At 48.7% G+C, this 21,960-nt stretch overlaps 1 protein-coding gene and 1 long non-coding RNA gene across 6 annotated transcripts in view; both read right to left on the bottom strand.

Annotated features, from left to right (window-relative positions):
- Ctif (cap binding complex dependent translation initiation factor) overlaps positions 1-21,960 on the bottom strand; it is a 266,258-nt gene that overhangs the window by 136,803 nt on the left and 107,495 nt on the right. The gene's annotated exons all lie outside the window — the stretch shown is intronic.
- On the bottom strand, positions 14,315-15,319 carry LOC110333125. Its single transcript, XR_002381063.1, has 2 exons — positions 14,730-15,319; positions 14,315-14,685 (listed from the first exon to the last, which is right to left on the bottom strand). It is a non-coding gene; the product is annotated as an uncharacterized LOC110333125 (long non-coding RNA).

Consider the following 21,960-nt stretch of genomic DNA (forward strand, 5'->3'; position numbering starts at 1 on the left):
TATCTATCTGCATGTTGTGTTTGGTACTGAGAAAACCACAGTTTCTCTACTGGTTCATGACATTTTATATTGCCCCTCCATTTCTCTGTTCCTTCCATGAACATCTATAGCTGGCATGGGAGCTAATTGCTTCTTCTCAGCACACTCGGGTGGCATGTCGGGAGGGTTTGAGTGCTCAGCATGGAAAAGCCAACTAGACTTCAGCTCTCCCATGCATTCTGGGCGAAGGAGGGAACATGAGCCTCAGGGAGCCAGGGAACATCCTTTGGGGGTATGGGGGGGGGACCTACCCAGGCTTCTCAGATGAGCTCCATCCCCAGCTCTAGCCAGAAATATTGTAAAGGTTAGCACTCCAAAGGATCCTTGAAGCGTTTGGGAACTCAAAGGGCCAGAGAGACCTCAGCACTGCTCCTCTGAGGACAGAGGCTTCTTCCCGCTGGGAGCTGTGTTTTTCCATTGCTTCTAAGAAGTTACCCTATCAAGGTCTGCCTCCACATGGGCAGGATGTGTGGGTCACGTCCAAACAGAAATAAACAGGTAATGCTTCTAAAATTCCTGGAATCTCTAGACTGTGCAGCTATTTAGAGAAACCGACATGCTTCAGAGAGAAGGATGGAGGGGAAGGCCTGGTTTCGATGTTTAAATTGGCAATTTTCTCATAATTTATTTTTTCTAATCAGTGGAGACCCTTTAAAACAACAATACCTTAGCTGGAGTTTTAATATAAAAACATAGATAAAGGCAGGGAGGGGTGAGGCCTAGAGGCTGCTCAGAGCTCTGTGGCCGCTCCTCCCATCTCGTCCCTCCCATGCACCCTGAAGCATGAACCTGCTCCACCCACCACTGACAGACAGTGCATGGCAGCTCCGCAGTAAGCGCAGAACACATTTCTAGATGAGGTGTGTAACTGACAGATTCTGGTCCGGTTTCCTGTGGAGCCTGGGATCTTCCTGAAATCGCACGTGGTGATTTCGTTCCTGGCAGAACCTTGGTGAGAACCCACAGCAAAACTGGTACCTGGGCAGTCTGGGCCTCCTTGTAGAGCTGGGTTCTCTACGCAAGACACCTTTACATACTGCCATCATCTAGATCTGGATTTGTCACAGCTTGGTGCAACTGGGATGTGGTAGAACCTTTTAAGAGGAAGGGGTCTAGGAGAGGTCATAGGTCATGGAGGACAAGGCTCTGAAGGGGACAGTAGGACCCCACACTTCCTCTCTTTTACACCCGGTGATTAGGTAAGTGCCCGCTGAGCATGGATATGGGTTCACTGGCATCACTACAGACGAATTTTCCCATAAGTCTGTTATCTTTCTCCCTCTCTGTGTCTGATCTGCAAGCAGGAAGAAAGCACTCCACACATATGAGAAAGTCGTGCTATCAATATTATGCTGTCTCACCACAACCAGAAGCCATGAGAACAGTCCAGTCATAAACCAAAACAACAAAAACCGTCAGTCTAGACAATCCTTTTCTCTTCGTAAGCTGGTTACTTTTGAGTTATTCGTTATAGTCACAGAAAGCTGACTTATTCAGATCTCCAAAGACAAGAACCTCCTCCTGCTTTGCCATCAACTTTCATTCCTTGAGGATACAGTCAACACAAGGTACTGCACACACCTTTTAGGTGGCCAGGGTTTTGGCAATTGCTAAGCCTGGACATCATAGAGCAGTGATCTCATGAGCGTCTGTTGTGTAAAATAAGGGTGAAAATCTTGCCTTTCCTCTCTCCTTTACCATGACTACGAAGCAATCTTTTGAGTCAAGAGCTCAGATCCTTCTATCTTTAAAATATTTTGAACGGGCTTTCTGAGTTTTACTAATTCAACATGGCACAACTTTAGGTGTAGTGGCTAACCTCATTGTGTCCATACAATGTTAACAAGACACGAGCGGCTCCTTCCTTTCTGTCCCCCAGGGGCAGCCATGCCAGTACAATTCATTGGGTAATTCAGATACAAATGACCTTTTTTACTTATTAATTTCTAAATAAAACAAATCCTAGGCACAGACATCCTTGCAAAGGACAGGAGCCAAGAATTACCTGGTTAATGGTGGAAGGTTGGTTCTGAATTATACAGCATGGAAAGTCAAAGAAGCGATGAGTAAGGATGACTGACAGGGTCTACCTGCAACTGGGGAGTGTGGAGAAGGAGTGTGTGTGCGAAGGGGCCCTGGAAGGATGCCTATGATTCTGGGTCAAAGACCAAATCAGACCAAGAGGCTTCAGACCTCCTTTAGGGGATGAGCCCAAGACTAAGAGCCCTGCATCTTCCAGGATGCAGTCCATTTGGGATCACGTTCTGTGATACATGTGCATACCCACACCTATGCACACAATGACAATATAATAAAACAGAACAGTTTAAAGTTTCAAACGGACCATTCTTGCCCTTCTTGTTCTTCACTATATGTAAGCCTGTCTCTTTAATAATTTATTTCCAACTTACACTGGATTTGTAGTCACCGACATTTAAAATCTTATTGTACTGGCTAGCTTTGTGTCAACTTGACACAGCTGGAGTTATCACAGAGAAAGGAGCTTTAGTTGGGGAAATGCCTTCATGAGATCCAGCTGTAAGGCATTTTCTCAATTAGTGATCAAGGGGGGAGGGCCCCTTGTGGGTGGTGCCATCTCTTGGCTGGTAGTCTTGGTTCTANCACACACACACACACACACACACACACACACACACACATACACACACATATTCAAGCCAGCAGGATCCAAACACAGGATCCACAGAGGTAGCCAGCCCCAGTCTCCACAATGGAAAATGTGTACTGCTTCCCCTTGTTAGCAAGCAACAGTCACCTCAGAAAGTCAGTGAAGATCCCTGTGAGGAAACAAAAGCTACCCATGGAGGGTCACTCAGCGAGCGGCTGTCCTCACAGAAAAAAGCCAGAAGGACACAGGAAGGTGCTGACTCTCTAGGTATGTCTGAGGATGGCCAGCTATGTATGTGGTCCTACGAGGAGTCCGGATGCAAAGGCTCATCTTGGCATTCAGCTCAGTGGCATCCAGGAGTGGGCACAGTGCTTGACTTCAGAAGGGGTGGAAGGTGGAGCGGGGTGCCTAGCCTAGCTGGAGGCAGTGCCTCAGGCTTCCTCAGAGGACCCTTGCTCCTGCAGATAGACCAAGCTTTCCAGCCGGGCATCTGCACACATGTGAATGGAAACCTCCACACTTGCTCTTCCCAAGGCCTTTCTTTGGTCAGCAGTTAGTGTGAACCAGTATCTCGGGAATGGTCACCTGATACATTAAATCCAGAACTACAGTCTGGCCTGAAGGGAAGGGGACACGGGGGAAGTGAGAACATGGGTGACATTCCTTCTGTCCACTGAGCAGGTGACCTGGTTGGTTTTGTGTCAACTTGACACAGACCCAGATGTATCTGGGAGGAGGGCGTCTTAATTAAGAAAAAGCCTCCTTAGTATCGGCCTGTAGGCAAGTCTGTAGAGATTGTTCTCAATTAGTGACGGATGCAGGAGTGGGCTGGACCCGCTCTGGGTAGTCCCACCTGGCCAGGTGTCCTGGGTTATGCAAGAAAGCTGACTGAGCAAGCCATGGGGAACAAGCCAGAAAGCAGAACTCCTCTCTGGCCCCTGCTTCAATTCTTAGCTCCAGGTTCCTGGCTGGAGTTCCTATGGTGGTGACTTCCTTCAGTGAGGGACTATGACAAAGAGGGACTACCTGCCCAAGCTGCTTGTAGCACGGGTAGTTGATCACAGCAATAGAAATCCTAATGAAGTCAGCAGGCCCGCTGGGCAGGTACAGCAAGCAGCTCGCCTCACTTGGGGTTATGTCTGGGCAGGGTTACAGGGGCCAGGAGGCCCAGGGTCAGGGCACAGATGTAGCTCCTTGGGCTGCAGGAGAGCCAGCAGGGAGGCTGCTATGTCTGTGTTGGGGGAGGGGGAGGGATGGTGGGTGGGGGTGGGGGTGGGGAGCAGCCAGCATCCTGCAGAGGGGTTACTCACCTCTGACTCAGAGCCAGGTGCCCACTGGCATGCTCTTCTCTTCAAGCAGGAAGGAACATCCCTTTCCCTTTTCCAAACAGAACCACTGCAGATCATACAGAGCCCCTGACTGCTGGACTGTTTCTGAACTGGAACTATTTCTATGGGGCAGGGCTCTGATCAGCCTTGCCCACATGGCTGGGTGAGAAACTGAACTGAAAAAAAAAAAAAAAAAAAAAGAGACCCCCCCAAGAAGTTCATTTCAACACCACTCCTTCCCTTCCTCCCATCCCTCCTCACCCTCACCCCTCCCCTCCTCTCTCTCCTTCTCTCCCTCTCCCTCCCTCTCTCTCCTGATGGCTCTGCAGGTTCGATTTGGGGAGGAGGGCATTTTCTGGTCTCACCATCCAGCCTCTGACCCCTGCTCTCGATGCAGTGTCTCCAGCTTGATCTATAAGGCCAGAGCGCGTACATCCTGGTTTTAGGGGATGGGACCAGACAGCAGGTAGAGGGGCTAGGGTGGGCTGCTGGGCTGATATTCCCTGCTGCCACACAGCTTTTCCAGCTGGAGAGGTGATCATACTCACTCGGACGATGAGATTCTTCAGACTCCCACCATTCATGTGCCTTATCTCAGGAGCAGCCCACCCAGGAGGAAAGCTCCAGCGACGGCTTTCATCCCGCTGGCCTGGAGAGCCACTTCAAGCTCTCTTGATGGAAACACAGCAGAAGGAGAGCTGGGCTGGGGCCAGGATGTAGCAGTGTCTGCAATGGGGTTTCATGGAACCTAGCAATCTGCCACCCAGGGATCTAATCTCCACACCTCTCAGTCACTCCACCATAGAAGACTTTGCTCTTTCTTTACTCTCTGCATCCAGCCTTCCCAAAGGCTCAGCTTTTGCCCCTTAGCACAATGTTCCCGCCCTCCAAAGCTGGCTCGAATTCCCATGAGAGTGAGTCCATGTGGTCACAGCAGCCAGGCAGACTCCTTAACGCTCCATCCGTGGTCTGAATAGTCCAGGTAATTGCCGACGCACTCACCTCCCAGCAAAGCTGTGTAAACCTACAGGAGCCCAGGGCTATGTTTCCTTTCCTTGAATGCTCATGATGTCTACATAGGGCCTTACACACTGTAGATCTCCATAACTGCTTCGGAAAAGAAGTTAAGACAATGGATAGCCCCGGATGAGCCAGATTGGGGTTATCCCTGTCCTGTCCATGTGGACTAAGAACACTTACAGGTAACGTAGGGGTCCAGAGGCGCATCGTCTATGGTATGCAAGGCACTACGTCTATTTCTAGCTTTGTAAGAAGTTAGATCTTTGATGGCCCCATCAACTCTCAGCCTTCTAATATACAGTTGGGTGCTTAACAAAGGGTCTCTCTTCTGTTAAACAGGAATGATGGTGGCTGTCTGGATCCTTTATCCTCACTCGGACTGTAAGACCTCTGAGGACCAAGGTGGCCATTCACTGGCCTGCAGGGGGAAAGGGCATGCCCACAGATCAACTCTGTGTGTTCTCTGTCTTATAATAAATGTCTCTGTTTTGCTGAGCAATTCCTGGGTGCAAAGTAGCAGACAGACGTGGTCAGGCATCCTGTCTCTGAGCTGGTGTCCTCTCTTTAGAATAGAGAACCTGAATCTGGCCCTTCATTGTGAGGAAGATGTAAGGCGCTAGAAATGGAAGCAGGTGATGTGCTGTGCTCTTGACTAACTCTGCCCACAGAGAGAAAAGCCCAAGGGTATCCAAGGTCCATGGAGCCAAAGCCAAATATACTAAGGGAAGAATTGATCTGGTGTGCCTGTGCAAGTAACACGGGGTCAGCATAGTGAGATTGGAGGCTTGATCGTGAAGGATACAGGGCTCAAGCCCAAACTGGGATTGGGAGTCAGGCATCAACTGGTGTTCCCCTCACTGGTCCCCACTTGGCTCTTGTCATTGATTATAAAATGCAGAGAACCCCTGCTCTCTGTCCTGAATTTGTATTCTTTATTGGCGTGAAATGGCTGGGGTGGAGGTAAATTGTAGCTAGGACTACAGCCTAGATAAAACTGGAGGACCCTGGAGACTCTGAGGGTCCTTGCTTCCTTGTCCGAACACTTAGCTCTATCCTCAGACTCACAAGGTGAATGCTATAGATGTTCAGTAGAAACCTTCCAACCGATAGATGAGATTATAGTTGGAGAGCAAAGAACAGCTTTGTTATGTGGGACAAAACCTGTTTGCTCTGTCCCTTGACTTTTCAATAGCTACTTTGTGGGTCACTGCAGGGCAGCCAGAAGACAAGGAGGCAACAAAGCTATCCTTGTGCTCAGACATCCTTAAGTCAAGTCGCACGTGCAGAGGAGTGGCCCTGACAATGAGGGGAAGCTAGATTGCCAGCTCTTTCCTTCCCCTACAGCATGCCTGATAAATACACGCCCTTCTGCTTACAGAGGGAGCAATTTCTCCTGGAAGATACTCAGAAAGGAGAAACGGGATGCCTGCACGGATTCTAAGCCGTTACAGTGCTAATCACACTGACTTCTGCACACCGAGGTATTGTGCTTTGCATGGATGAGATTTAAGCCTCCCAACAGCTCTGAAGGGAAGGGTGCCGTCATGATCCACTCCCAACAGGAGTAGAAAAGGACATGGGCTTTATTAAGCAGCAGTGCTAAAGGCACATAAGCAAAGGATAGAACCAGGGTGCCAACTCTTCTAATACACAAGAGCCGATTTGCCCATAGCTCAGGATCAAACATAGTAACAGTCACCACACTCTGTGAACCACAATGGGAACCCATCCAGAAATCAAGGAAGGAGCTGAGCTCCCAATAGCAACTTACATATTAGGGGCTCAGCAACTGTTGGCTGACAGAATAGGGAAGTGATGGAGACACTGTTATGGCGCAGGAAACACACATCCATGCAGTTTCTGTTCTGGGCTCTCTGATTACTGTATGTCTCTTCTTTTACATTAAGATGCCAGTGGACTGAATGAATTAGAGTCACTGCTAGGAGAAAATACTGGACCTCCCTGACCAGGGGGTTGTCCAAAACAAAGCAAAACAACCCCTACCCTCAACTAAGGCACCTACCCAAATTAAGAAGTATGGAGCCTAAGACAGTTTCTAGTTAGGAAGAAAGATACGAGACCCATAAAGGTCTTAACCCGGTGTTGCACGCTGACACAGAGCCACCCAGAGCTGTGCTTTGACCAGAAGTCCTACGCCAAATGTCTTTGGGATGTTAAGCAACTGCCTCGATGTGTTAACTCCTCAGTGAAGCCAGATATTTTAAGGCTACAGATTGTCTCTTTCTTCAGACTAGAGTGTGCTTGACCATGTCAGAAAGTCAGCGTTTGTTCCTTCCCAGAAAGCAAGCCTGACCTTTTGTCACGTGGGAGTGGGCCATTAGGGATTTTCTGACACGTGAAAGGGTCTTGCTGGGTGATCTGTGTCAGGGAAGCCATTGGGTGAGCCCGCAGGTTTCCTAAGCAGTAACAGCCCTGTGACCTACTTGGTGTCTATTTCCCTCAGTGTGGCTGGAGCAGACAGTGATCTGACCTACTTTTAGGGGCACCATGGTGGCACAAGAAGAAAGAGAGGAGAATCTGAGAACCTGTGCTCAGGATATTGAAGCTAGGCCTTCTGGTGTCTGCTGGCGCTGCCCTGCATCCCTAGGCCCTGCTCAGTGCAGTCCTATGGTTCTGCCGCTGCCATACTCTACCATCCCAGGGAAGGTACAGAGCCCAGCCCCACCCCAAGCCACTAACCTCCACAGTCTATGTCAGTTTGATTTGGGGACCTCCTAATTCTCTACTGGGAGGCCACAGAGCAGATGGTGGCTCACATAAAGCCCAATAGGGTTCTCCAAGATCGCCATCCCTTTCTGTATCAGCTCTGCCTTAAGGGTCACTAAAAAATTATAAAGAGCCTAGAGAATGGTCTAAAACTTCCCCCAGCATATGAGTCATGTCAATGTGTAAACTGCAGCCGGGGAGTCTATGCAGGGTCTCCCTCTAGAGCAGGGGTTGGCAGACTTTTCCTGTAAAAAGCCAGAGACTAACTATTTTAGGCACTGCAGGCCATATGGTCTCTGTCACAGCAACTCAATTTTCCCATCCTACAGCAAGAGCAGTGGGGAAGAGTGGCTGCGGTCCAATAAAACTTTATAAAGCCTGGTGGAAAGTGGAGCTCGGGTCTAGGTCAGGTTCTGCTGGCCCCACCTCTGGGGACCGGCTAGGAAGCCAAGTGCATCCTACAGCAGTTGGGCTTCCCTCTCTGCCCTGCCCCACTGCCAACTCATTGGTGGCTTCTTACATCTGAGGGGTACCCAACACCCTCACCCCTTTCCCTTTCCTGGTTTCAGAGAAGAGTTAGAGGAAGATCAATCGATCGTTTTTTACATTTGCATCCATGAAAAATGGAGTTCAGTGGCTTTAGCCCCTGCTACTCTGTAACAGCCTATGGGGAACTTGAAACCTCACTGTTGCCCAGGTCCATAGGCAGACTGGTGCTCTGGCTAGGGGGTGCAGCCCAGGGTTTTGGATAGAGGGTGCAGCCCGGGCTCTAGAGATCTGGGGCTCCTAGGTCAATCTAAGGGTTGCCAAGTCGAGAGTCATCACCTCAGAGCAAAAGGAAACAAGCGGGCAGCAGAGATTTGTTCTAACCAAGTTAAGGGTCTTGGTCCTCTCCTCTGTGGGGGTAGAGAAAGTGAGAAACAGGCAAACTGGGGACCAGGCAGATCTCACTATGCTTGGAAAGGTCTGCAGATAGACCCTGACATATAGTGGGTCCCTTAGGAAGGAAAGGGCTCTGTTGATACCTGTTAATCGTCTCAGTTATCAAAGAGCCTAATATGCACATTCACACACACACTTACACACTCACACACACATTCACTTATACACGCATTTACACATATACATACACATATTCTCACTTACAACCACTCACAGACATCGATCATACTGACACACACATGAACATATACTTACACACATATTCACACACATAGATACACATACTCTCACACATATGTACTCACACAGACACGCATATTCACATATACACTCGCACACACATCTACACACACACACACTTACATATACTCATGCACACACTCACACAATACAACATACAAACTCAAGGGAGACAAGGTAAACATGAGAAAATGAAAAAATAGCCCTACCCACATTTTCTAACTGTTCCCACCCTGCTCTGTGTGTTACAATCACTCTGGGATATCACAGTGTACGCCAATAAAATCAGAATGTCTAAGGTAGGAAATCAGTACCAATCTCAATCAATAATTTTTTGTTGTTGATTTTTGAGACAGCATGTCTTCGTATAGCCCTGGCTGCCCTGGAGCTTGCTCTATAAACCAAGCAGGCCTAGACTTCCCAGAGATCCGCCTGCCTCTGCCTCCCAAGTGTTGGGATTATAAAGGCGTGCACCACCATTGCCTGGCTTCAGTTTTTTTTTTTTTTAATGCAATTTCAATGTGCAGGAGCATTTTGAACTCAGTGTTACTAGGTCCCGCAGCTTAATATAGTTCACAGGTTGCCAACAGCAATAGTGTGCCTGGGGGGGTGGGGTGGGAAACAGAGATAAAAAAGTCTGGGGCCTCCCCTCAGTCCTCTGACTGGGGATCTGCATGTTTAACCAGAACCACTTGCTATGTGGACGTGCTCCAGAGTGGGAAATGTGATGAGGGACGGTAGGTCCTGTACCCTGGAAAAAGCGAAGATTCCAGAATATTCCATCAGAGTAGTCGAGGAAGCTTTCTTAGAAAAGGGAGACAACAGAGACTCTGAAGGGTGGGAGAGTCAGAGGCAGAGAGGTTGGGGCTAGAAGAATTAAGGAAGGCTTCAGAGGCAAGAAATAACTAGATCTATGTGTGTGTGTGTGTGTGTGTGTGTGTGTGTGTGTGGTGTATATGTTTGTGTATGCATGTGTGAATGTGTGTGTATGCATGTGTGTATGGTGTATGTGTATGTGCATGTGTGTATGTATGGTATATGTGTGTGTGCATGTGTGTATATGTGTGTGTGTGCATGTATGTATATGTTTGTGTATGGTGTATGCGTGCATGTGTGCTTGTGTGTATGTGTGTTGAGCATGCACATAAATGTGTGCATGTGTGTATGTATGGTGCATATGTTTGTGTATGCATGTGTGTATGTGTATGCATGTGTCTATGTGTGTATATGCATGTGTGTATGTGTGTGTATGGCATATGTGTGTGTGTGCATGTATGTGTGTTGAGCATGCATGTAAATGTGTGTGTGTGTAACAAGAAATAGGAAAAGGGTTTAACATGGCTTTTATAATGGTAAACATAGGTTAAATTGCATTTACACACATGACAAGTTGAGTGGTTTTTTTTGTTTTGTTTTGTTTTGTTTTGTTTTTGTTTTTGAAAGGCTATGGTGAGTTCTGGAGAATTTGGGGTGCTCAGCAAGGGGCAGTAAAAGGAGGAAGGAAAGAGAAGAAAAAGCTTTCAATCTTGTCTGTCTCCCAGGTCTGTGGAAGGCCATGGATGCTTCAGAGGTCAGGGAAAGAGGTGGTGGAGGGAAACTGAAGTGAAGGCACTATTGTTCCTTTGGCGTGGGCAGGTCAGTGTGGTAGGAAGCAAGGAGGTGCAAGGCGGGGTCAGCCTTGATCAGGTCTAGAGTTTGCACAGGACTACGCAAGCAAAGGCCTGGCAGGAAGGCGGGCAGACTGGGTTGGTGTGTGTGTAGGGGGACAAGGTGCCACTGAGTGCTCTGGTCTGTACGGTCAGAGGAAGCTCTAAACAACCATGTGCAGTTCTAATAAATAATGTCTGATAATGTCCCCCAGACGCTATCCATGGGAAAATCCAGAGGCGTCAAGCCAACATGTCCCCAAAGGGAAGAAGAAACGTGTACACAGCCTTGGGATTGTCTAGCACCAGCAGGCCCTGACACCAGGGCAGCCCTCAGGCTCAGTCCCCTTTGTTTCCAGGCCTCTCTGGAAGTCCAGTTGATTCCCAGTTGAGTTGGAAGTGACGGGAGAACTTTTCCCATATTGCAGAAGGCTGGAAACAATACATCAGAGTGAATGTTACCACGATTGTTTCCACTGAGGTTATTTTGGGGGAGTTGAGGAAGACCGTCTATTCCTAGACATTTCCTTCGCCCGATTCACTTTATAAAAATGCAGAGGGAAGGGGCCCACGTTACCACTAGTGTGTTTGGTCTGCTTGTAAGCACGTGCACAGTGCTGGATGTGAGTGGTTCCCAGGAGACCCCAGGGAGCTGCCCTGAACTCACTGATGCGCACACGGAAGCCCCAAGGTTGTACAAGTGTCCAGTTGTCTTTAAAGACTCTCCCAGGCACCTTGCTTGATTCTTATGACAGCTATCAGTGATAGAGGCTTGCGGGAAGATTTTACCATCCTGTTCTCAACACAACACAATAGAAGTCTAAGTAGTTTGTCAATGACCCCCAGTTTGGAAGAGACAGGTCAGGGATAAATTCAACCCTTGGGGTCCTAGGGTGGTGTAGGCTAGACCGGAGTTGCTTACATGTATGTTTGCTATGGTTTGTCTTCCACTACCAATCCTTGTGCCAGGTACCAGGTTAGGATGTGCTGCAGGTGTAGATGGGGTCCCGTAAGAGTCTAGTGTGGGGCATAAGACAGGAGAGATGTGGTCTCCAAAGCTGGACAAGAGAGACGGGGTAGATATGGGATAGCATGCACAATAGGAGATTGGTCCTGTGGAGGGGGGGAAACAGGCAAGGCCAAGATGGAACAGACCAGTCAAATGGTTGGGTAAGTACCCTCTGGACATCACGTGGAGTAGATTGATCAGGACAGGACCCAAACACACACCAGGTGGCCTTGACAATGGCCAGAGATGAGAAGGAGGCAGCAGGAGCTAGAGGGTGGACAGCCTATGAATGTTTGAGGATAAGACTACTTCGAGTGCAAGACAAAGGTGGGGTACAGACCTGGGACAGAAATTAAGTGACAAATCAGACCCAGTCCTTGCTCTGACACAGCCTGATTTTTTAAAAGAGACAGATAATGAGTGCCACTCAAAGCTGGGTGTGACTAATCCAAAAAAAGACAAAAGTCACAGTACTGGAATTTTTATAAGTTTGGATCTTGATCCCTTACTTTTCTATGATGGGAACCCCTTCCACAGCGGGGACTCAAATCATCTGGTGTCCCTCTCTGTGGGTTTGTCTTCTCTGGTTCTTGTATGCAACCATCTTCCTTCAGGAGAGGGCCAGCCTCACCTGTGGGCCAGCCCCCAAGGCCGCTGCCCTTCGGGTGTCCTCAGAGGACCCTGTGGAAGGGAGGGATGCATGGGCTTGACTCACCACACACCAGCCTGACAGAACAATGCTCCTCTTGGTGTTGGCAGGAGGACCACAGAAAGGAACATCTTTTCCTTTCTTGCCAAGTGAATGTTTCTATTTGACCTGGCGAGCATACTGAAATAATGATCTGGAGGGTACAAAAACCACAATGGGGTTTCCGGGCATTTTTGGTGTGTTTGTAAAACACACCCATGGGATCTTGGTGGGGGAAGCTCGCCCTCCCTCCCTCCCTCCTTCCCTCCCTCCCTCTCCCCCCATATGTGTGTCTCATATGAATAGAACAGCAACCACTGTCTCTCACACAGGCAGCCTTTGGCCAGCTTAACTATTATGTTATCAGCTGGGCCAGGTAGAATTTATAGGCCATGGCACAGGGCTCTATCACAAGTTTTTTGCTTCCTGCGGGCAACTTTCAACTCAGGATCTTTGTAATGAATTCCTTCAAGAGAACCTTAGACTGTTGACTTGTGCACACAATCTGACTTAGGCTTCCATAAAAAGAATATGCTTCCAAGGCGATGACATCATCTGGGGCAGGTGAATGAGGTAAGCTGCTGTGGCCGGGCTGAGCGCTCGGGAATTTCAGAATCCTGGCAGCCTCTTTTCCTCTTGCACATCCCCTCTGTGCTAAACCCCTTTGACTTCTGGCTGCCTCTTCAAGTGCAGAGTGACCTCTGATCCACGGCAGACTCTAGAAATTGGTCATCTGCTCAGGACTAGGAAGAACGGATGCCCTGGGCTCCGAGTAGGAGCTGTCTGGGCTTCAGTTTTTCCAGTGGCAGAAACGAATGGATGGGGTGCCCTAGATTCCATCCCCCAAACATCACATGCTTCCAAAGGAGCTGTTGGTTGTTCACCACAACCTGATGGTTAAGGCTCTATTGCTGAAGATACCATTTAGTTATATTATTAAAGATACGGAAAGATATGAGCTGGTACCTAACCAGAAGCTTCAACCGTACTAACATTCACAATTCTGGAAGGTACTCTGTACCCTGCACAACATAGTGGCTTGCCCACAAGATATCCCAGTGCAATAGTGGCACGTATGTTTTGGGGTCAACCATGTCTGTCTGTCTGTCTGATTTTCTGTCTAAAACTAGAATTTTAAAGGCCCATAAAATGAAACCCATATCTGATACTGATTCTGCTAAACTGGCCAAGAACCTGAGGCTAGAGAGATCATGGGCCTAGGGGGAAACTTACTACCATCACCCTGTTAAAGAAAATAAAATGACTCCTGGTTACATGATGCTAGACCCAAAGATCAATGTTTTTACTCAACCCTCACCAGAGAAGCTTCCCCTCGAACTAGATGGTAATTAACAGAAGGCCCACAACTGGGCAATGTGCAGAGAGTGAGAGACTGGAGCATCCGGCCCTAAATGGCGTGCCTTCATCAACACCCACCCCACCCCTCCCCCCAGCCCCGACAGCTCAGGGGTTTTGCAGAAGAGGAGCCAGAAAGACTGTAAGAGCCTGGGGGGGGGGGACTCTAAGGAAACAGCATCTTCCAGACTCAACAGAGCTGATGCGCATATGAACTCACAGAGATGTGATGGCATTCGTAAGACCTGTACCAGTTTAAACCGGACAAATACCCCAGCGCCAAGAAGGGGACACAAAGCCATACCACAACCAAGGATCCTTTTGCAACTGATGCTCGCTTGGAGAGGGAAAACCAGTTTTTCCAGTGAAATGCCATAGACAGCTCAGCCTTACTTCAGGGCAGGCCCCCATTCTCAGGAGTAGTTGCCCAAAACAACAACAACAACAAAAACAACAACAAACGAGATTACATGTTTTGCTGTATTTTTTTTTTTTGGCTTGTTCTTGTTTTACGTTGAGAGAGAGAGAGAGAGAGAGAGAGAGAGAGAGAGAGAGAGAGAGAGAGAAAGGAGGTAGGGAGGATCATGGAGGAGTTGGGGGGAGGGAAATAGAATGACCAAAATATATTATTAGTTAAAAAAAAACACTTTTTAAATAATAAAAAGTTAACCCGGATTTTTTTATTTATTAAAAGAACGGCATGACACTAGGTGACTCTGAAGCGTCCTTCCTGGTACAGATCTTTATGACCTTGTGACTCCCTCACTCTGAGGGAACAGTGGGTGCTCTGCCTTCTTGGCTGGCAGATGTTCCAGACATGGCCTAATCTCCAGATGTAGCTTTCTAGAAAACGAGTTAAGTGGCTTGGCTGTCCGACTCAAACTTCATCAGCCTAGAAGCGGGGGCCAGGACACCGCCCATCCAAACTTCACACAACCCTGAGAGAGCTGGGGTCTCTTGGCCACAAGCTGAACTCATTGACAACTTCACGCACAGGTTGTTAAGAGTATTAATGAAAGAAAACTGTATATTCAGTGTTTCCATACTGACCAGGGACCACACTGGCCCATGTACCCCACACCTTTCTTCGGGCTAAACTATGAACTCCCAGCATCCCCAGCGGCACAGCATGAAGAGCTATAAGAGGACTTGGAACGGCTGACAGCGCAGGCTGTCTCAACTGCAATGCAGAAAAGAACCATTTCTTAAAAGTGTTTGTATGAATGTGCCTTCCATGCTGACCTTGTGTGTGAGCCCTGGGCACGTGAGACCTAAGAAGGGGTCCCAGGAAGACCCTGGTTTCCGGTGGGGACTGCCCGTCAGTGGCTCCTGTTAGCATGGCGCTTGGGGCTCACACGCAGGGCGGTACTGGGTTCTCGTAGGGCGGTAGCTTGCAGAGGTTAGTGACAGTGTAATTTTTTTTCCCTTTCTTTTTTTTTTTTCTACTTTCCTTTCTATGGAACATTTTATGTGCAGACACTTTAGTGCTGAAATCTTTTCAAAGACACCTACTTGATCATGATCCCTCAGAAATTCTAGAATGAATTATTAAACAGATGTCCTGTGAGCCCCTTTCAACGACCAGACATCCAGAATTATAAATGAAATGGTACGCTGTTTGAGAGACATAGTGGCGCGGAGACCCCCGGCTCCAAATCTGTGCGCAGACTAGCTGTGTGGTCTTGGAGTCAGCCCTTACTTATTAGAGCCCTGTTTCCTTCTTTAGATGATGTGCTAAGAGTGCTGACAGCCAGACTGTCTTCAGGATGCACATCTAAAAAAAAAAATGTCACCTCTCCACTACATGGCAGAGCAGCCACCGCTCCTTCACCTGGCCACCAGGCTGGGGTAGCCAAGTTCTCCATGTTCTCTGCAGCTGGTCCAGGGACTCAGCCTTGACTTTCCCACCCTTAGCCGTTCCTCTCTTATCCATGTAGGCCAACCTAGCATAATACATTTCCAACTCCCAACAACCAACGGCCCAGATGACAACGTTCCTAGGACAAACCCTTTCAAGCAACTAGCTGGAAATGAAGTATTTTAGGAACTAGGGCCGTTCCCGTAGCCCTTGTCCTTCAGGCCACTTAGAGTCCTCTGTCAGCACCTCAAGTTCTCAGGTGACTGCCCCCCTGAGCACTAGGTTATGACGTGTTATTCCAGGGTAGATTGCCAACCTGACTTAAGGGTGTCCTGGCTCATTTAAACATTTCCAGATGGGAGGGACTCTGGAGTAGGAAGACTAAAGTTACTAGAAATTCTGCACATGTGGTTCTCAGGGCAGCTTGCACTTTAGATGAGGCCTTCTGGGACCAGCTGCTCACGGGGATGGGTAGGGACCATGTTTCTCAGTGACATCGATGGGGAGAGTCCCAGGTGGCTTTAGGGATGCCCTGGCCTGGGAGTAGCTTTTCTGGGATGGCACTCTCCTCTTCTTTACAGCCAGTTTGCTCACTTCCTCTAACACCTAACTGGTGAGTTCCTGGTTCCAGTATGGAAAGAGCATCAGTTGAGAGCTTCATCCCTTGACAGGGGTATTTTAGGACTAGAACCCAACCCTTGGGACTCTCAAGGTGTGCAGCCAGGAGTCTTACTACTGAGGAGGTCAAGTTCAAAGGTAGGTAAGGGATGGCTGGAATCCTAAGAGTATTGTCGTTGGGTCCCTAGGTCCCTCTGTCCTGGCAGTTCTTGGGTTCAGCCTCAACATTTGTAAGGGCATAGCCTAGCTCTTCCCCGGGACCTCAGACACACTCTGCCTTACGTGTTGTTCTACTGATTCGTAAAACTGTTGCGTGCTTGTGTGCATTCATGTGTGCATGCGTGCGTGAGTGCATCTGTGTGTCTGTGTGTCCATGTGTCCTTTCCTAAAGCTTTTGAAGAACAGGAAAAAAAAAAAACCAAACCCAAAAACAAAACCAAAAAACAGACAAACAAACAAAACCCCTTCATCTGGCCTTCATCAGGTACATTAGATTGTTCCCTTTATCCTTTAGCCTGGGGCTCTAGCCACAGGCCAGTTTTCTTATCTGGATTAAGAAAACAGATCACTTTAACCCCTGACTCTCAGACAATCATCTGCTCCACTTGCCCATGGTGAGCACTGGGAGCCGCATCCGGCTTGTGCCCTCCTGATCAGACTTCCCTTCCTTGTGCCGTGTATGCCTGTGTATGTTCACATGTGTGGGTATACGCGTGTCGGGTGCACGCGCACATTTGTGTGCTTGTGTAGGGAAGCCTGAAGTCAACTTCAGATGTTCCTCAGGTGCTGTCTACTGTGTTTTCTTGAAACAGGTCTCTTGTGGGCCTGGGACACGCCCAGTAGGTTAAATGGGCTGGCAAGTAAGCCATGAGGATCAGTCGATCTGGGCTCGTCAGATCACACCACTATACAGTACTGTTTTCTACTGTGGCTCTCCGAGGAAAAGCTCAAGTTCCCATGCTTGCAAGGCAATTGGCTGACTGAGATATCCCTTTAGCACCTTAATTTCCTTCCTTTCCTTCCTTCTTTCCTCCCTCCCTCCCTCCCTCTTTCTTTCTTCCTAAGACAGGGTTTCTCTGTGTAGCCCTGGCTGTCCTGGAACTCACTCTGTAGATCAAGCTGGCCTCGAACTCAGAGATGCACCTGTCTCTGCCTCCTGGGTGCTGGGATTAAAGGCGTGCACCACCACCACCCAGCTTAAATTTCTTTCTTGAGCATCCAACCAAATGAGATTTTGTATTGAACATGACAGATAGGTTGACTGTGTACACTTCTTTCAATTATGTTTGCTTCTCCCTACCCACTAGCAGAAGAGTGGTAAAATCCACAGAAGCACAGAGAACAAGAAGAGAGATTTGGAGCAATTTTCAGAGGACAGAATGAATGGAGGAGAAGCTGGAAGAGTGAGGGCAGGTGCTGCCATACTTCCTGTAGAGAAGGAGTACTGACTGCCACCCTGGCAGAACCTGGACACTTCTGTTGCCTGAGACATGAAGGCACCTGGCACCAGAAAAGGCAGGGTTCACGGGCTGGGTCTGTGGAGGGCAGGATTCACAGGCTGGGTTTGTGGGAGCCGGGGCTCATGTGCTGGGTTTGTGGGGGTGGGGTTCATGGGCTGGGTGGGTGGGGAGCAGGTAGTAGAATAGATGTAAGTTTTAAGATAACTGAATATGGAACCCTAAATTCCCCTCCACACCCCACCCAGACACTTCAGTCTTCACTTCAGGGGAACTTGAAGACTATAAAAGAGGAGAATCAAAGCCACATCGGCCCTGAGAGTATAATCAACTCATACCCAGCCTTGGATTTTAAAACCCATCCAGTAAAGAGTCCTCCAGCTCTGTGAATAGTAGTAGCTTCTAGGACTGGGGCAGAGAAGGCATGAGATAGGACAGGTCAGCCTCCTGTGCAGAGAAGGGAGGAAGACAAAGACAAATGAGGACATTTCAGAAACACACGGCAGTCAGCTTGAAGAGGCTCCCACTACTGGGGATAACTTGTGCTTCAAAACAAATAATGAATTATAATCCCCCAAATTAAAAAAAAAAAAAGAGCCAACATAGATGAATAGATAAATGAGAGGGGCAGATGTCACCTACAGTAGAAAATCAGTTAATAAAATGAAAGCAGGAAAATCACTTGCTAGCCAGCATGATGTTTTAGGTACAAATCATTTGTTCGTTCATTCATTGGGTAAAAGTACTATCAGAAACAGTGCATCTACACAGATTCAAATAGCTCCTTACTTGCTTAATTACAAAGGGGAAAATGTTACTCCACAGTGCCAAGTCCTGGGAGTCATTGCCTTGGCCAGGTGCTCAGCGTCACTTCCTGCAATCCCTGTGCTTCCTGGCTGATGTACCAAGAAGGCGAAGGTACCTTCTCCGAGGCATTCATTTAAAGTGTGTGCACATTTGATCATGGAGAATCATCGGTGTATTAGTCAGGGTTCTCTAGAGTCACAGAACACATCCTCCAGTGATGTTCAGCCTCACCACAGCGATGGAGCCAGTAGACTGTGGTTTAAACTGTGAACTGAAATAAATCTTTGCTTTTAAAAGTTGATTTATGAGGTATTATTGTTATAGAGATGGAAAATTAACACATACACCTTTTAGAGTTATTTAATTTTTACAAAACCATGTAGCATGCTGGAAATAGGACTACACGGCTGAAACTCTGTGGGTCATATACTGTAGAGCAGTGGTTCTCAGGCTTCCTAACACTGCGACCCTTTAACACAGTCCCTCATGTTGTGGTGACCCCCAACCATAAAACTATTTTCATTGCTACTTCATAACTGTAATCTTGCTACTGTTATGGATTGTAATGTAAATATCTGTGTCTTCAGATGGCCTTAGGTGATGTCTGTGAAACCAAGGGGTCCAGACCCACAGGTTGTGAACCACTGCCTTAGAGGCCGAAGCGTGGCCAGCAAGTTCTTCCTTCCTTCTTTAGAATCTTACGTGAAGCAAGGCTACCCATTCCTCGGAGGTGGGAAGAGCTGCCAGTCAGAGCCACAGAACGTTGATGTAGCTCTCAAAGTCACTTACTCTGATGACACACCTTAGCAGTGAGGCACAGGAGCTGCTAGGCCACCTGATCAGTCAGTGCCACATGGGTGGCAGAAAGCTGGCCTATGCGCTACTGACTGCTCGATATAGAGCTTATGACAATGGCTCTGGGGTTCCTGGAGCAATGGAGACCTGGTGAGAATCTAGCACAGAATCCTCAGAGCAGGGGGTCTGCTGCAGGGTTGCTCTTATCTCAGTGGGTGAGGCGGCTGCCATTTTCCTTCTACCAGATCCCACCAGGCTGGTGGACCTCTGGGAATCTCAGCAGAACGGCACACCAGATCCTCCATCGTTGACAGAAACATACATCCGGGCTTGTGGGAACCAGGCAGCGCCACTTGTGCTGTACAGAGCTGTCTTCTAAGCTTTCCAGATTAGAGCCAAAAGGGAAAACCTTTGTCTTTGAAGAACACACAACTATATAAAATGCTTTTATCATCTGACAGTCCTTCCTTCTGAAGTCCTCAGCTGAGGACAGTGTGTGTGTGTGTGTGTGTGTGTGTGTGTGTGTGTGGTTGTGCACACATGCACGCATGACAAACTGAACCCAGAAGCATGGTGGAGCCTATATAGGAAGAATGAGGTAGGGCGGGGATGGAGGGAGACAGGAAATGAATATCTGTAGTAAGACCCTCTGCTCACCAAGTGAGACCACAGAGTCTCAGAGGGCAAGGTCAGACAGTTTCAGTTCCAGCTACTTGATTTCTGCAGTGAGCTCAGGGCCTCTTTAATGGCAACTCCTGATGGCTTCCTTTGTAGACAGAAGTTTGTTTGCTGGTTTATTCCCGGATTGGTTTTCGTTTGCCACTCGGTGTGTGAAGGCAGGACTTTCTGCTGACAGGCAATGAGTTTGGGAACAGCTTCTTCCACTGTCGGTGGCCATCAGGTGTACATGGAAGACGGGTCATTTGCATATATGAAGCATGAGCAGAAGGAAGGGACTCCCCAGAACAGCTACATGGCTTCCCTCCATGTATAGACCAACTGCCACCAACTCTCCGCCCAGCTGCTGCTCACACGGCTGAGCTGAGCTTTAACTGCACTGACAATAAGGAGCCTCCCGGAAGCCTTGGTCTCTAAGTGGCTCTGCCAGGGCTTTAAGGCTTAGGAGCCATTTGGAACATAACCAATAACAGAACATTGGGGGGTGGGGGGGCTGGGTCCTCCATGTATCCCCTAACCCTTCACAAATCTCCATCCCAGGTCACCAACTACAGCAGGATTCTTTGTCCTTCATTTGAGGACATTGATGAAGAAGAAGAAGAAGAAGAAGAAGAAGAAGAAGAAGAAGAAGAAGAAGAAGAAGAAGAAGAAGAAGAAGAAGAAGAGAAGGAAGGAAGGAAGGAAGGAAGACCCCACAAACACAAAACAAACAAAAACAACTAAGCAATCACAATCTTAGCCACTGATAGAGAGAGACAGGGTTATAGCAACCACTTAGTAAATTATCAGCAAGTTATTAAGAGCCGTTGCTATGGGGCACATATTTGTAATCAAGCAAGTTGAAGCAGCAGTATGAACACTTTGAGGCCAGCCTGGGCTACATACACCCAAATCCTGTCTCAACGCTGCACACACACCCCAGCCCACCCCACCCCCACCAAACAAACCCACATTTGCTTTTTTGGTTCTGATGTTACAGGTATGAGGGCCGGGGATACAGTGATAGGGTGTAGCATGCCTAGTGTGTGAGAAGTCCTGGGTTCTAACGCCAGCATTCATGAGGGTCCCCCCCCCCCAGGCAAGTCTGTGAAAACACAGATCTGGGTTCAACCTTGAGCATCTATTTCACTTGGAGGGAAGAGAAACCCAGGAGTTAGGAATCGGTCCTTCTGGCAAATCTCCGGGGGGAATTCTGATGCTGATGAAGGGGAACCCCACTTTGAGAACCTGAGGCAGAGTCGGGTAAAGTGTGTGTTCGCTAGGAGCTGGAGCACACTAGGGTAATGTGTACATCCCAGTGACGAGGAAAGGGCAACTCTGCTCCACACATGCACGAAGTGTGCTCTGACTCACTGGGTCAGCCAGAAGAGGCCCCATCCACAGGCCTCATCCTGCTGGCAGCCCGTTGCAAAGCACGGGAACGTACTCGCCATCCGAATATGCTTGATCTGGCCCCACGCTTCCCCAAGACCCCCAGCTCAGGTGACCACACCATCACACACACTGCTGATCTCTCCTGGACTTGACACCACCAGCCCCCAACTGGCTGGGCAGGACTTAGAGGCCTGGGATTGTGCAGCGGCTCACAATGGAAGGAAGAGGGTGTAGGAGGGAGGTCCCTGCGCTGACCCTGGTATTGTTCTTGGGCCAGAAGAAGGCTTCCTCCACCCAGCTCCTGCAACACCAGAAAAAAGCGACATCAAGCCAGTGAGAGTCTGTGCGTCCTGGGGGGGCCGCCTGCTGGTGCTGGCCTGGGAGCTGGGGCCCATTCACAAACGCCTGCCTGCTGGAGAGCACGTAGCCCCGTCCGCCCCCACCGCCACTCCTGGAGACAGGAGCCTGGGTAAACGAAAATAACCGGCTTCTCCGCCTTCAAACCTAAGGCTGCCAGGAAGGAGACCAGAAGCGGGGGGGGGGGGGGGGCCCTGGCTCATAAGGGAATAATGGATGCTTCACACTCTCAAAACACCTTCCCCTTCCCCAGCTTCAGGGCTCCTTCCGCTGGCAAGATCTCAGAGCAGTGGGTAGACCGGCATGCGACCTAGCTTACCCAAACTGGCCTGAGTCACCAGTAGCATCCCTAATGTGTCGCGTGTGTGTGTGCGTGTGTGTGTGTGTGTGTG

This window comes from Mus pahari, chromosome 15, assembly GCF_900095145.1.
Source record: "Mus pahari chromosome 15, PAHARI_EIJ_v1.1, whole genome shotgun sequence".
NCBI classification, from domain to species: domain Eukaryota; kingdom Metazoa; phylum Chordata; class Mammalia; order Rodentia; family Muridae; genus Mus; species Mus pahari.